General features: G+C 35.2%; 2 protein-coding genes across 8 annotated transcripts in view; one reads left to right on the top strand and one right to left on the bottom strand.

The window, feature by feature from the left end:
• Positions 1–7,483, bottom strand: part of LOC139976372 (protein kinase C iota type-like) — a 64,121-nt gene extending 56,638 nt beyond the window's left edge. For 3 of the 4 annotated variants that reach the window (XM_071985076.1, XM_071985071.1, XM_071985069.1), the window contains exon 1: positions 7,335–7,483. The gene's annotated coding sequence lies outside the window, so the exon portion shown is untranslated. The remainder of the gene's footprint in view (positions 1–7,334) is intronic. The other variant, XM_071985077.1, reaches the window with a different exon arrangement.
• A 292-nt stretch (positions 7,484–7,775) lies between these two features.
• Positions 7,776–14,318, top strand: part of LOC139976371 (uncharacterized) — a 55,943-nt gene continuing 49,400 nt past the window's right edge. For 3 of the 4 annotated variants that reach the window (XM_071985065.1, XM_071985068.1, XM_071985067.1), the window contains exon 1: positions 7,776–8,348. The gene's annotated coding sequence lies outside the window, so the exon portion shown is untranslated. Of the gene's footprint in view, positions 8,349–10,930; positions 14,231–14,318 lie in introns of those variants that run through there. The other variant, XM_071985066.1, reaches the window with a different exon arrangement.

The following is a 14,318-nucleotide window of genomic DNA, read 5'->3' on the forward strand; positions in this document are numbered from 1 at the left end:
ATACGTAGGTGTAAGATAAGGTATAAAACCTTCCTCAATAATTTCTATTTGATTTTGTTTCTTTCACTAACTTGTTAATAACTTCATATAATTAACAACACTACTAACATCGCAATGCCGCCGCTGCTTACGTTTGCCCTCCACCTCTATTGGATCAGACCATATAAATATCAAATTTAGCTATTAAACAGTTTTTACTAAGTCTATCTGTTATGCAGGCCAAGGTTTCGCATTAGCCGCGAGATTGCGAGGGTCGAGCAATTTGATCACATTTGGAATAAACGTTTAGTAAAAAGCCACTTGCGATTATTAAATTTTAGTTATCCCGTCTATAATCCATCAGTAACATCTTGTAAAATTACTTGTCAATCTTACCTTCTATGAAATAAACGAATGAATAAATAATAAATGTGAGAATTCCTTCAATTTCTTCCACATGGTAGCCTAACACCACCCTAAATCAATGGGGAAATCTAGCCTAACCATCTGTTTATTCGCTGAAATTGTGACGCAGTTATAAGATATCCATGGAATACTTTTATTATTGCTGTTATCTTTGACCACATGGTTGCCTAACATCACACTAAGTCAACGGGGTAATCTTGCCTAACCATCTGTTTATTAGCTGAAATTGTGACACAGTTATAAGATATCCATGGAATACTTTCGTTAATGCTGTTATCTTCGACCACATGGTAGCCTAACACCACAATAAGTCAATGGGATTATTTGCCTAACCCCAAAAAACCCCAAAAAGTCACACTTTGCATAGGATTCGGGTAATCAATTAGGAACCGGGTAGTATCGTGTCGGGCGGGTACCTGGATACCCCGTGCAAACACTATTCATTTCCTTTGTGACTTTGTCATGGTTATTTGACGTACAGTAATGTGGTCAGAAACATTCCCAGCGTACACTAACAGCATACTGTACCTGTCTGTTACTCTGTTATTAATAATGATGTCTACATTCCGAGAGGGGTGTGAAAGAATCCCCAATGCAATAAGTATAGTTGACCATATAGCTCGTGGTAAGATTGTATCAAATTTGTGATGAGATTATTCATGATGAGTAATGCATCGCATTTTAACACCAATGTCATTATATCTATGAAGTGTTGCTAGCATGTAAAATAAACCAAACTCTGTCTAATCAGCGTGACTGTAGTCTGTAGTAAAACTAAAGCAGGGCTGTACATAAACGCACCGTTGCCCAGGGCTAGTGAAAATAATGTCGTTCAAGTTCTCTATTATCTTATTCTTGCTCGATTGGGAAAGTGATAGATGTGTATATATTAACAAAGTATCTATTATCAAGTTACAAACATAAATCCTGGTGAGGTCGTTCTTGATTGGTCCTTCACAAGAGCGTTCTGTCCTCTCTAAGATTTTTCACTTTTACAAAGTAAGTCAATGGGACTTCTCCACTACGTTGACTGTATGCGACGGAAATCACACACTAACAGCCCTTTGACACTGTCAATGACAATTGATCTCAATGGCAATTAACTGTGTAAATTGGTTGGCTATATGCATGTGCATTATATACAGGAATATTTCATATACAGAGGTTGTTCACGAACTGCACGTAGCATTCCCTCCATTTGTAAACACACAGTGAAAGCATCATTTAAATTTGATATTAATACTTATTACAGGGAAACGGGTTGAGATTACGAAGTACGCAATGTTTTACAAGCATTCATGAAACCATTCTAAACCAATTAAAACAGTTTGTTGAACATTGATATCATGACGACTTGTTTATGCGCAGGCAATCCCTACACCGTATAGTACTAGTGGCCCAAGTAGAAAACTAACAATAATCAAGTAAAAATCCTCATCTGAAGTACTTAAAACAAAGGAAAAAAAATAATACAACATAGGAAGGTTTTTAACAAGTTGCGTTATGGTTGTATTATATTCCGAGTTTCACACATTAAAAATCCATAAGTTAATGACACAAGGACACTTTAGAGCTGATATGCAGAAAATCAAACCCACAATACATGATTATCTGTCATGATGGTAACACCTTTTTTGTCGACCAGAGCATGGAACTGCCAAGTTGGTTAGGGCGTCACTGTGCTATACATTAACAACAGTAACTAAAAAAGTTTCAGTAAAACCACACAAAAGCCTACAGTGCCAGGACAGTCACTTGTTGCTACTAAGTTGGCAGATAATACTGGAAATGTGACAAATATCTCTTTCTGTGAATTAAAAAAACTCTTTTTCTATGTTAGTAAGCCTTCTATGATAAGAACCACACAGTTCATTCAAAGGAATATCCTTCTTTGCATCCTGAGGGGTTTACTGTGGTCTACAGTTACAATAAATAGAATAAACATTGTAAATTAGGTCTTGGAACCTTCCACACAAGGTGACAATGCTGTTGCAATGACAAAACATGCTGCATTTGTCTGAAGAAATATTAAGTTCAAAAGTTCAAAAGATCAAACAAAGTACCCTATATACAAAAATGCAAAATTGTGGCTGTACAAGGATTGCTCACAGTAGCAAAGTAGTCTGTGCTTAACAAGAGTATGACTTGCACAAACAATGAAGAGTGTTGCGTGTCTGTGGCTTCTGTTTAATAAGGAAATCAAAAAGTTTGCACCACCAGTATTACTAGGTTATAAGAGTATCGATATGTGTATTGGATCGGCTTGGAATGCCTCAGAAAGGGGATTTGTTTCTAGGCCAATTGTTTTCAACCTAACTCTGATGACAGCATGTTTGTTTTGAAAAATCAAAATCAGAATTGGTTGACTAAATATCAGCAAATGACGCAAATTATACCAATACTCATATCAGATCGCTATTGCTAATAATCGGTGCAACACTTCCAATAATACTGCAATACTACTTTATGTACACTATTGAACGGTTGGATGTAACAAAAGTATGATCAACGGTAATATACAATCCTGATCATAGAGGTCTGAATTACTAGTTTCTTCTTCAAGTTAACGAATGTTTTGACTGAATGACTTTTGGACTATGACTATAAGCACAGGATAAAAGATAACACATCTACCTCCAAGATCATAACAGCTCTATTTGTCCAAACTATTTATTGGATGATTCAATCATTATTCTAAAGGTGAGTCATCTTGAGAAAATGTTTCTGTGACCACTCCTTTTTGGTTTCTCGAAAGGAAAAAGTATGGAGCCACTTACCAACCTTGCAAAACTGTGAAGGGGACTGTGGATTTCAAAGTAGACAATGACTATATAACAAGGATCGCAAAGTCACTAATTACACTTAGGGTTAGGTTCGTCCCACACTGAAGCATACAGAAACGCTGTATTCAAAGCCGAAGCCAAAGTTAACTAATCAGATCACACATCTACAGTCTGTGCATACTTAATTCTTCAATACCTCCCTCATTTCCTTTCGGGATACATTTGATACTGTAGTTTTGATTGTGAGAGGTATTATGGTAATTTGTTACTTCAAAATCCATTGCAGTGATGAAGTGCATTCACAGCAACTTCTATTAAAATCCATCGAAGATTGACCATCTCACAAGTATTGTCTTAATTCTAGTGTTTTTTATGAATAAACATTAACTAATTTATGCACATTGATCATGTAAAGGGAGTGACTGCCTAATTTTTATGTTATTCCTTTGTTTTTATAACCTTCGTTTCAGGGACACTGAATACAGGTTTGTGGACTAAGGCAATATTTTGAAATATTTTATGGTCGGTCTTCCTTGAAAAGAGGAACATGACATTATTCATCACATGATATAAGTTGCCTTATAATTAGGGGTTAACTTATTCAGGTGTAAAATAAGAAATTTTGATAAAGGCAACACTCCATATCATAGTTTGCACATGAGTATCCCAGATTTATCAAAACTTTCAAATGTGTGTATCTTGGAAAGGAATAGCTTTTTTGAAAATTTCAACAAGTTTTGAATGAAATCATCACACACAACAAATGAACTGAATATGGGGCAAATTGGATAACTACCATAAATGAACAGATTTGTGTTAGTGATGGGAACAGGTACTTGGGGGACAAACTGAAAAAATTAGTACCTTCTCCAAGCCTCTACTACCTTGGTCCGGAAATTTGTAAAAATCAGTAACATAATTCTCCATTTTCAGTTACATTTTATTTGAAGATTAAAGTGTACAGTATTCTTCTCTATTTTCATCATTTGGTGTTATTCCCTTCTATCTTGATATGTTTAATTGTAAAATTGGTGAAAACTTGTTACTTTTCCTGCCCCAGACAGTTTTTATAAACTATGTTTGTTAACGTTTACATACATGCACACTATACTGTATAGCCTTAGCAAACTCTCCACATTGCGTACTTGCATGCTTTCAATGCAACAAAACTTGACCTTTATACTCTTAGTCAGCTCATGAGTCGACCACTCCTGTGTCAAATTTAATGAAATGATCCCAGAAAAGTTGAAAAAAAGTTTTCAATACTTGAAAGAATCTTGAGCAACATGTGATTAGTCTATAATTACACATCGGACATCACAAGGGTTGATTGATGTAGTTTCTATGGACTTTCCAATTAATCTATAAATAACAGGGACTTCCTAAAGTGCTAGCCTAAGTTGGATAGGCCTAGCGCAAGTTTGATATCGCAGTGCCAAACTTTTTTGCAAGAATGTTTTGATTTGCAAAATATACTGTAAATTGTCTCCAATTGCTGAATTTTAGCAACTTTATGCAAATATACCTGAGCAACAATTCTTTCAATTGGGCATTGCACTGTTAGGCTTGAAAGGCCGTATAGTTGCACACCAGTTGGCAAAATACCAAACGGTTTTAAAGATCACTTAAAAACATCATTGGGGAAAAACATTGCATACAGTATGTTTGATTTTGAAATGTAATTTAGTACATAAACTTGTAGTAAATATTATGTGCATTGCCGTATAAATCAGTAAACAAGTTAAATGAACCATTGTTTACAGTCTTACCATATACGTGACTGACAGCCTGCATACCACTATATACATAGTAACATAAGGCTTATGTACACCCCTATAGTATAGGCCCAGTTGAGTCTGGTTTGAATGCGTAATGAACGGGTTACTGGGGACCCCACAGAGATAAGCAAACATGTACCCGGGAGCAAAGTTTTGAACCGTTCCCATCACTAGTTTTTGTTAAACAAATCATACAGGCTACATTTAGTCTGTAGTATGTATATGTAAATGGAAAAGCATGAAGTTAAAGATATGTCCTCAAGGTTCAACAGATGTATAGATTCAAAAGTTAAGCTTTATCCTTATGCATACATTAACAAGTTATGATGCAAATGTTGCACAGTAACATATAACTTGAGAGCGTGGTGGCCAATTGGCTAAGGCATTCGACTTGTGATTTAAGGATTGCTGGTTCGATTCCTGCCTACTTCATTACGTTGTGTCCTTGGGCAAGATGCTTTATCTCAATTGCCTCTCTCCACCGAGGGGTTAAATGGGTACCTGTGAGGTAACTTCGGTGCACTATAAAACTGTAGCTGTCTAGATGGATTGTCTCTGGGACAAGTTATCATTGACCAGGGGTAATATATTGTCTGTAAAGCGCTTTGAACCCTGATATAAAGGGCTATATAAATCAAACGTTATTTATATTTATATAATTGAAGGGTGTTATTTGACACTGCTAACCAGACACTTAAATTTATTCATGTGAGAGAGTTGAACGGCTTGTAACTTACACGTCAAACAAGACGGCTATTCAAGTTACCAGTCAACTGTATATCATTTTGGAATAATTCTTAAATTTGGAAGACCATTTCAGATGGGAAACTTGATTTCTACTGGATGTGAAAACTCCTCCTTATCGTGGACGACCAGGGGATTGATCCCACAGCCTCCCAGATGTTAGGTTTCATTGCTTCTAATGCCAACATTATGACCATATTACTGGTTAAAAATAACTAAACCATGTGGTCAGAAGTATTGCCCACAAATGTCCAACTTAGAAGCTATTATTACAGCACATATGAATGATATTATCATAAATCATAGAAAGCTTTATAGAACAGGAGTATAAATGACAGATTAGAAAATATGCCAAATATCCCCTGTTTAGGCTGTTTTACACTCAATATTGCATCAAAAATTCTGTTACACCCTGGGCCACAGAAATGCTTTATTTCTCCTACGAATGTGTGTATCACTACTGTCTGACCACATAGCATTATTAGTCATATTAATTCTAGATGGCCACGTCTACTACAGTCGCTCGTGATATTACTTTTACTTGTATTATTACAGTACGATAGTGAAGCCCAAGGATAAAGTTGGTCATACACTGTCGGACTAAACTTGACCGTCATAAGGTTGAAACTGTGAAAATATGATTTGCCCAGTGGACAGTGTGTGTGTTTTTAAAGGCCAAACAAATGCAGCAGTGGCTGTTTCAGTTAGAATACTTACAGGATGAAAACTAGCCAATGCCAGATGAAAAGTAGGATAGACATATTATGTACTGAGAAAATTGAAGATAATGTTTTTGTTCTGGTAAATACGAGGTGAAGTTCAATTTTTATTTCGGATAGGGGCCTAGGCCTACACTAATTCTACTTGAAACAGTTTTATTCATCACAAGATGTAATCTTTCAACATTTCTGCGAACATGTTTGTGACTCGGTTCGATTTCATTGGCCTAACTTTAGAATCCGTACCATATGAATGGGAAAGCTTACTTCAAATCGGCAGAATAACAACTGTATAATCTGGTTAGGATTAGGAGATAGAAGAACGGCAGGTGCATGGAGATAGGGAGTGATTACATGAATGTGGGAGAGAGATAGTAAGCGGGATATGGATTAACAGAAATAGTCGAATAGTACGGATTCTAAATTAGCACCATTACATTTTGTATTAGACTTGTGACTATTGAAAGTAGTTGGTCAAATAGAGAAACTATCCAGTCTGGTTTGACTAACCCAAGAGTCACTCACTAAATGTTGTGCTTAGTTAGTGCATTTACTGTTCAATTTGCAGTGATTACGCAGTACTATTGTACCGATTCTACATTAGATCAACGCGAGCTCAAGAAGGCAAACTTGTAGGTCTATCAAAAGTCATGCCAACCTTTTTACTTGCGTCTCTAGGGTCTTTATTATTCTTACTCTGTTACGGTAGGCCTATTACTCAGTATCACTGAATGGCTAAGTTACGGTACTGGCTTAGGCTGGCTAGGCCTAATTAAATCTTTGTTAGTAAATGTAGTTAGTGTAAAGTTAGGCTGGGCTGTACTTCAATACAGTTTTTCCGACCGAGGAACGTGGACCACAATGCCCATCCCAAACCATTTTTTCATTAACTCGATATTTCTTACCAATTTGTGGAATAAGTGGTCTCGCGTCGGATCCTCACAAGATGCAAGAGTTTCAAACATGTGGGTGATCAGGAAAACTTCGACATTTCCATGATTGACGGTAAAGCCGGATATTTTGGGTCGGGTCTCAGTTGCGGAGTACAGTCAGAACTTCAAGTAGACGATTTCATTTTGGATAGGGATATTAAATTTTTTTAATGACACAAGATCTCCAAATTATATTCAGTTTGAAGGGATTCTGCGTCATGTAATAAACTATCTACTATTTTTAACACATTAGATGACTGAATGTCATGAAATTTTTAAAACACTACCTTGACTCAAAACAAATGGTTCAGCTTTCCCCATTGAATCTTCGCATACGTCAGATAACTAAACACACACCTCTAATACTAACTTCCGGCATAGACATTATCGGATTTGGGAAAGCCCAATTCATCGATATCAGCTGACGTCCTAGACAGTGTTTCATGAAATAATGTTTTGATAAAAAAAAACTACTCAGTTATTTGATGCAGATATATCGCTTATCTAATTTAGAACAAGTAAGCCTTTCATACGAGAATAAGACATGTTAACGAAATAGTGAGTTTCATGACGTCATGAATTTATTTATTAGTAATCTCAACCTATCAATAAGTCACTGTCGTACGCCTCAGCCCCCTCGTACATAAACAATACTCACAAGACAACGAATGAAGCAGTCAGACTCAGAAACAACCAAGGCATACTTATGTAACGACTATAGTGGAATTGTAGTGTACTTTACAAAAGGGTTACTTTAAAAACCCACGATTTCGGACACTGACCATTCCGTCATTATCTTGAGAAACGTTCAACACCGTGCGATTACCCGAACAGCAAACATGATAGCAACGATACCCAGTTCCAGCGAACTACATTATGTTTCATAAAAGTTGATTGAAGTATATGGAACTTATCTGAAAGTGTTTTAACTTCGGAAAAATTGATATTCCAGTAGCCTTAGTGTTGTGTGCTGTATACCTGCTGCAGGTGCGTATAACTATAAGCCTAAATAGTGCACTTGGCCTAAATTTACGATATGCATACGTTTCTATATTTTATATCATTTTTTAGAGAATATTAAAATATTGGAAAACACAGTACATAGCAGTTGAACTTCCACTTAAATTACATATACAGAATAGGAGAATTAACTTCAGTTACACCACAAGTTGATATGGACTAGAATTATTGTGACATATGCTGCACTTGGGAAGTTGGGTATGGAGGTGTTACTTGTGTAGATTGGCTTATAGTTATACATCATTTATTTTTAAGTAAGACAAAAGGAAGACTAAACTTTCAAAATGTTGGTTGTGAGAATGTTCTTTTCTGAATTGATAAATTATAATAATGTTAGAAAATAATTATAAAGAACATCTGTTTGCTGTGATCCCATTTTGAGAAACATATTTGTCTCATGTTATCACTAACTAAGATACTGTCATATCGTTTTCATTCAAGGTTTGCCCTGCATGTTCACCACGCAATTAACTTAATTAAAAACATTGGATTATTTACCAGGGTGGATTGTTCCACATATGGAATCCTTGCGAAACTTGGCACAAAACACCCCATTACGCAGCAAATTTCCCTACAAAATAAACACATTTCGCACTAAATATTTTCATAACTTTCTAAGTATAGGACTCAAAAAACTCATTTTGAAGAATATTGTGTCCTCTTTACAATGATCTAATTATTTTTCGTTTGTGTATAAACCCCATACCTTTTTATCTGAAAAAGTAAAAACCACTTCAGAAAGCAGTGAACCTCTTCAAAATGTCCCTATCTCTCAATGCTTACATTGCGCTTTCTGGGAGTGTGATTGCGTGTTTCTTTCCTACATGTATGCCAAAGAAAAGTTTGTGAGTCTTCTCTCTAATGATATAAAGTTTGACAATATTAAGGCTCGTACTTTTCACCAGCAAATCAAAAGCATCGTAAGAAATTTGTGAAGTCCTTTATGCTGATAATCTGAACACAGTGCAGTGTGCAGTGCTCTGACAGTAATTTTAGAGAGTGAAAACTGCAACTCTACCTGTGCGTGCAACGGCATTTAATTCTCCAACAACGGGCCGTTTATCTCAAAAGTTTCCAAATGTTTTTTCTTTGGGGTGTTGTGTAAAGTTGTTGTCCTTTTGACAAACCTGACTTCTGATATTGTGTAATTTAGTGTCTTCCAAACATTAATCAACATCAGTTACATTAAGTAAGAGATGTGAAGTGACCTTCTCAAAAATTTGAGAACGTCAGTCAACTTTGTTGAGCTGTAAATGCACCTAATAAAACATGGAGGAATCCAACTTGGGAAATAAGAGACCCAATGGACAATAACTCAGTGGATTAACTAAACTACACAAAAATACAGTACCTTCCTAGAGAGTAAAACTCTATGATTCCCATATTATCCTCATGAGAAATGATTATTTTGACTATTAAATGTCTCAGGATATCTAAGTACTGAGGGTGGCAATGCTTGTTATTTTGTTTTTCTGTGGGGTAGGGGAGGAGGAGGGGGAAGGGGATATCATATATAATACCACAAGTTTATAAATTGTGCTTTACGACCATACTGGACATCATAACCGATGACATGTACTGTACCAAACCAGCAGTCCATACACTTTCATAATTCATCTTTACAGGAATGTTTCAATGGCAATATTAGTGGACAACTCAGATATTTTGAAAGTTTGTAATCATCTTGATTATTGTCAAATATTGACATATACTGTAATTACTAATGTTTAGCTCAAATCATTTGTTTAATATTTCAATATTTTATTTGGATTACAACACATCCACACCAAACTGCCCCCAAATAAATCCTTTTAACAAAATGGTTATTTACCAATTGTATGAGATCTAACATTAAAATTGTATGTAATTCTATTTATATCATTCAATACCTGAGATTCTCAATATCTCATGTACAAGCAAGTCATCATTTAATCATTAGTATTCATGTGTTTACATATTTTGGGACATATATAACCAAATCTTTCAAATTATTCAGTAAATTTGATCCCTACACTGCAGTTTGATTGTCATTGAATGTCTCTGCATGATATTTTGCTATGCTATGCTATGCACTTGCTGTGAGTTTCCAGTTTCTTCTCGTAGTCAGCTGGTAGTGTCCTGTGCAGTTCCCTTGGAATTGAGGGTCACATAACATATTGTGTACATTGAGTGTTACCTTCCTGTGTAAGCATTGGTCAGTCCATTGGTCAGTTTGCTGAAACTTTCCTTCCCATTGAAAGATGTTACTCAGTTGACAATAAGTTTCTTTTCTCTGGAGTCTGGACAATACATTGTCACTTGTGAATAAATACAATTACAACAACGAGTACATAGTCTGCTAAGTATGGTATGTATAACACCTGTTGCTGCTTTGTGTAATCTGGTAGTTGTATGGTGGACTTACTGTACAATATTATGTTGAGTACAGTTTAGCTGTGGAATAATTTAGCTCTACAGTAGATATATGTAAAAGGTAGAGTAAGATTAAACATTGAGCAAATATCAGATGAATTTATGAATTTTGTGAGTACTTATGGTGGAAATACCGACTGTTTTGCAAATCTTGTCATGCTAGTTACCAATTTAAGAAACATTCTTCTTAGTTAATTTTATTTGTGTCTGGTGTTTCTTCTGTGTGATTTATCAGAGCTGCTCTTTTTATAACCTGGACATACAGTGTACATGTGCGATCACATTCAATGCAATTCCTCACCCAAGCCAATAAAAGGAGGTAAACATTTTTGTTCTTAACTTTTACCTAAGCCATTTGATGATGACACTGATCATTATATTAATACAGAAGGCTTCTCCGATCAGTCCTGATAGATAGATACTGTAGATAGATATTTATTCAGCCAATCATATAAAAATACTATGGAAATTGGTTGGATAACAAGAGCTCAAAACATTAAAAATTGTAAACAACATATGAGACGTATAATAATGCACAGAGATATAAAAACGTTCCTATAAAATATTAAGATGAACAAAATATAAAATGTACCTACAAAATATAAAAGAGTACAAATATATATAAATGCCCTCAAATCCAATATAAAGTCTACAAAGTTTAAAATTGTTTAACGGTTTTGGTGCGTATTGAATATCTTCACAGCAGAAGGATAAAAACTGTCAGTAAATCTTTTAGAACCCTTAAAAGTACGCATTCTTTTGCCTGAAGGCAGGAACTTGAAATAATCAGATGCTGGGTGGTAATCATCATTCAATATATTTCCAACACGTTGCCCTCACATTAAAGCAATTTTTAATATTCATTGATCCATTTTTGGATTTTTTTTAGCCAATCTACCAGGCGTTGCTCCAAAGTAACATTACTGTAACCATGAAGGTAAAACAGATCTCCATGCTGTAAAATACAACTGATCAACTTAAGACATTTTAGATTTCTTCACCTAATTAAATTTTAAAATAAGAAACAAGAAACTATAAATTCCAATCAATTTGGCTAAGTTATTCAGTCAGATATGTTTTGTATAAGGTACAACAAGCAAGGAAGACATGTATCTTTAAAGGTAGATAGTATAGGTCCCAAATTATATCACGCTATAATTGCTGGAAGGTTTCAAAAAGTATTTTCCTGGAGGTCTTAACTCTCCAAATTGTTCTCAGACATTTTAAAGGAAAACACAAGATCACTGAATGTCTAAGTGAGGACAATTTCCTGGAAGGTTGTATAGAATTTTGACCAAAGGTGACCATATTTGAATATCTAGCATATTTGGGGCCAATACAGCATACCTTTAAATTGTGGACATTTCTTTCATTATCTACAATAAACTCAACTATGTTGTAGGAAGGTAGTATTGATTTACTATCAGAAGAATTTGTATTTTTCAAAATCAATGCAAGGAACTCGTTTATTGTATGAGAATGTGAACACTATTTTATGCCATTTGGACCAAAACTTTCATGGAAATACTGTAGGATGAAGAAGCAGTTTTCTACCTACTTTTATACGCAATGTCCCTTCAATTTCGCATCTTACTAGATAAAATATACATATTTTTTGTGTAGCAGAATTTGTGAAGAAGATGGAGATTGACTAAGTTCTTTTGTTGAAATAAGGTGAAAATTGATTTAAATTTGGAGTTAAAGCTAAACTTGGTACAGTAGTGTGAGTACAACAACATGGGTATGAATACAAGTACAGTAGTACTCACTTCAGTTAGAGTACAACAACATGAGTATGAGTACAATATCATGAGTATGAGTACAACAGTGTGATTTTGAGTACAATATCATGAGTATGAGTACAACAATGTGAGTATGAGTACAACAGCATGAGTATGAGTACAACAATGTGAGTATGAGTACAAAAGCATGAGTATGAGTACAACAGTGTGAATATGAGTGCAATATCATTAGTATGAGTACAACAGTGTGAGTATGAGTACAGCAACATGAGTACAACAGTGTGAATATGAGTACAATTTATCATGAGTACAGCAGCTGAGTACAATAAAACAATACAAGTACAACAACTGAGTATGAGTACAACAGCATGAGTACAAGTACAACAGTGTGGATATGAGTATAATAGCATGAGTTCAACAGCATGAGTATGAGTACAACAGCATGAGTATTTACAACAGCAGGAGTATGAGTACAACAATGTGAATACGAGTACAAAATAATGAGTATGAGGACAATGTACAGTGTGAGTATGAGCACAACAGTGTGAGTATGAGTACAAAAGCATGAGTAGAACATCATGAGTATGAGTACAACAGTCTGAATATGTACAACAGCATTAGTATGAGTACAACAGCATGAGTAAGTACAGCAGCATGAATATTAGTACATCAGTGTCAATATGAGTACAATGTCATGAGTATGAGTACATTGTGCAGTGTGAGTATGAGTACAACAGCATGAGTACTAATACAACAGTGTGAATATGAGTACAATATCATGAGTGTGAGTAAAATGTACAGTGTGATTATGAGTACAACAGCATGAGTATGAGTACAGTAGCATGAATACAACATCATGAGTATGAGTTCAACAGCATGATTATGTAAAACAGCATGAGTACGAGTACAACAGCACGAGTATGTACAACAGCATGATTATGAGTAGAACTAAACTTTCCCTTAATCTGAGTACAGTAAGAGTACAAGCTCAAAGTGAGAGGAACAGTACTTATTGAGGATGGGACCAGTATAGTAGATACAAGGCTTACCTCATGTATGAGTGCACTTAATTACAAAGCCACGTGTGAGAGTACAAACTACAAATAGTTATGTGCATGCCAGAATATGTGTAACTGATTATGTGCTCACAGTTAAAAGTCTGGTTTAGATATTATACTGTAGCTTTATGATAAAGTTTTAGGGTAAAACAGTGTGATATGGATTGGTTTTAGGTACCTTGTTGGTTTCTTTTTCTTTCTCTTTTTATAACGTTCAGTAAATTTTATTTGTTTGTTTTGTTAAACTGTTCTCTAGGCTAACTCAGAGGCCCAGCCTATTGAAGTACACTGTCATTGTTTTGAATAACTGTGTTGTTGTGCAGTATATAATTATCGTCATTGGTAGCAGGAAATTAATGAAGATAAAGACTGGCGCAGTCATTGGGAACTCCGTTCAAAGTTAATTAGTCACATATCTACAGTTAGTGAAGCGACATACTGTATATAGTACCGAAGACTCACTGTACATGTGGAAATCTGTACAATACCATGCATACAGTCTTGGAGTAACCAATCTAGACCGTCTAAAACAGTTGGAATTTTACTCAGACACATATATAGCGAATCTGTAGAAATTTGGAGTTGGATTGTGTTTTATGCATATTTTTGGGAAGCTTTTGAGAAGAGAATTAAGAAGGTAAAGTTTTGATTCAGGTATAGTTTTGTGAAATTATATGACTTTGAGCATACAAACCTGCAAGTAGTGTTATTGCATACATACCATC

This window comes from Apostichopus japonicus, chromosome 11 (genome assembly GCF_037975245.1).
Source record: "Apostichopus japonicus isolate 1M-3 chromosome 11, ASM3797524v1, whole genome shotgun sequence".
NCBI lineage: Eukaryota > Metazoa > Echinodermata > Holothuroidea > Aspidochirotida > Stichopodidae > Apostichopus > Apostichopus japonicus.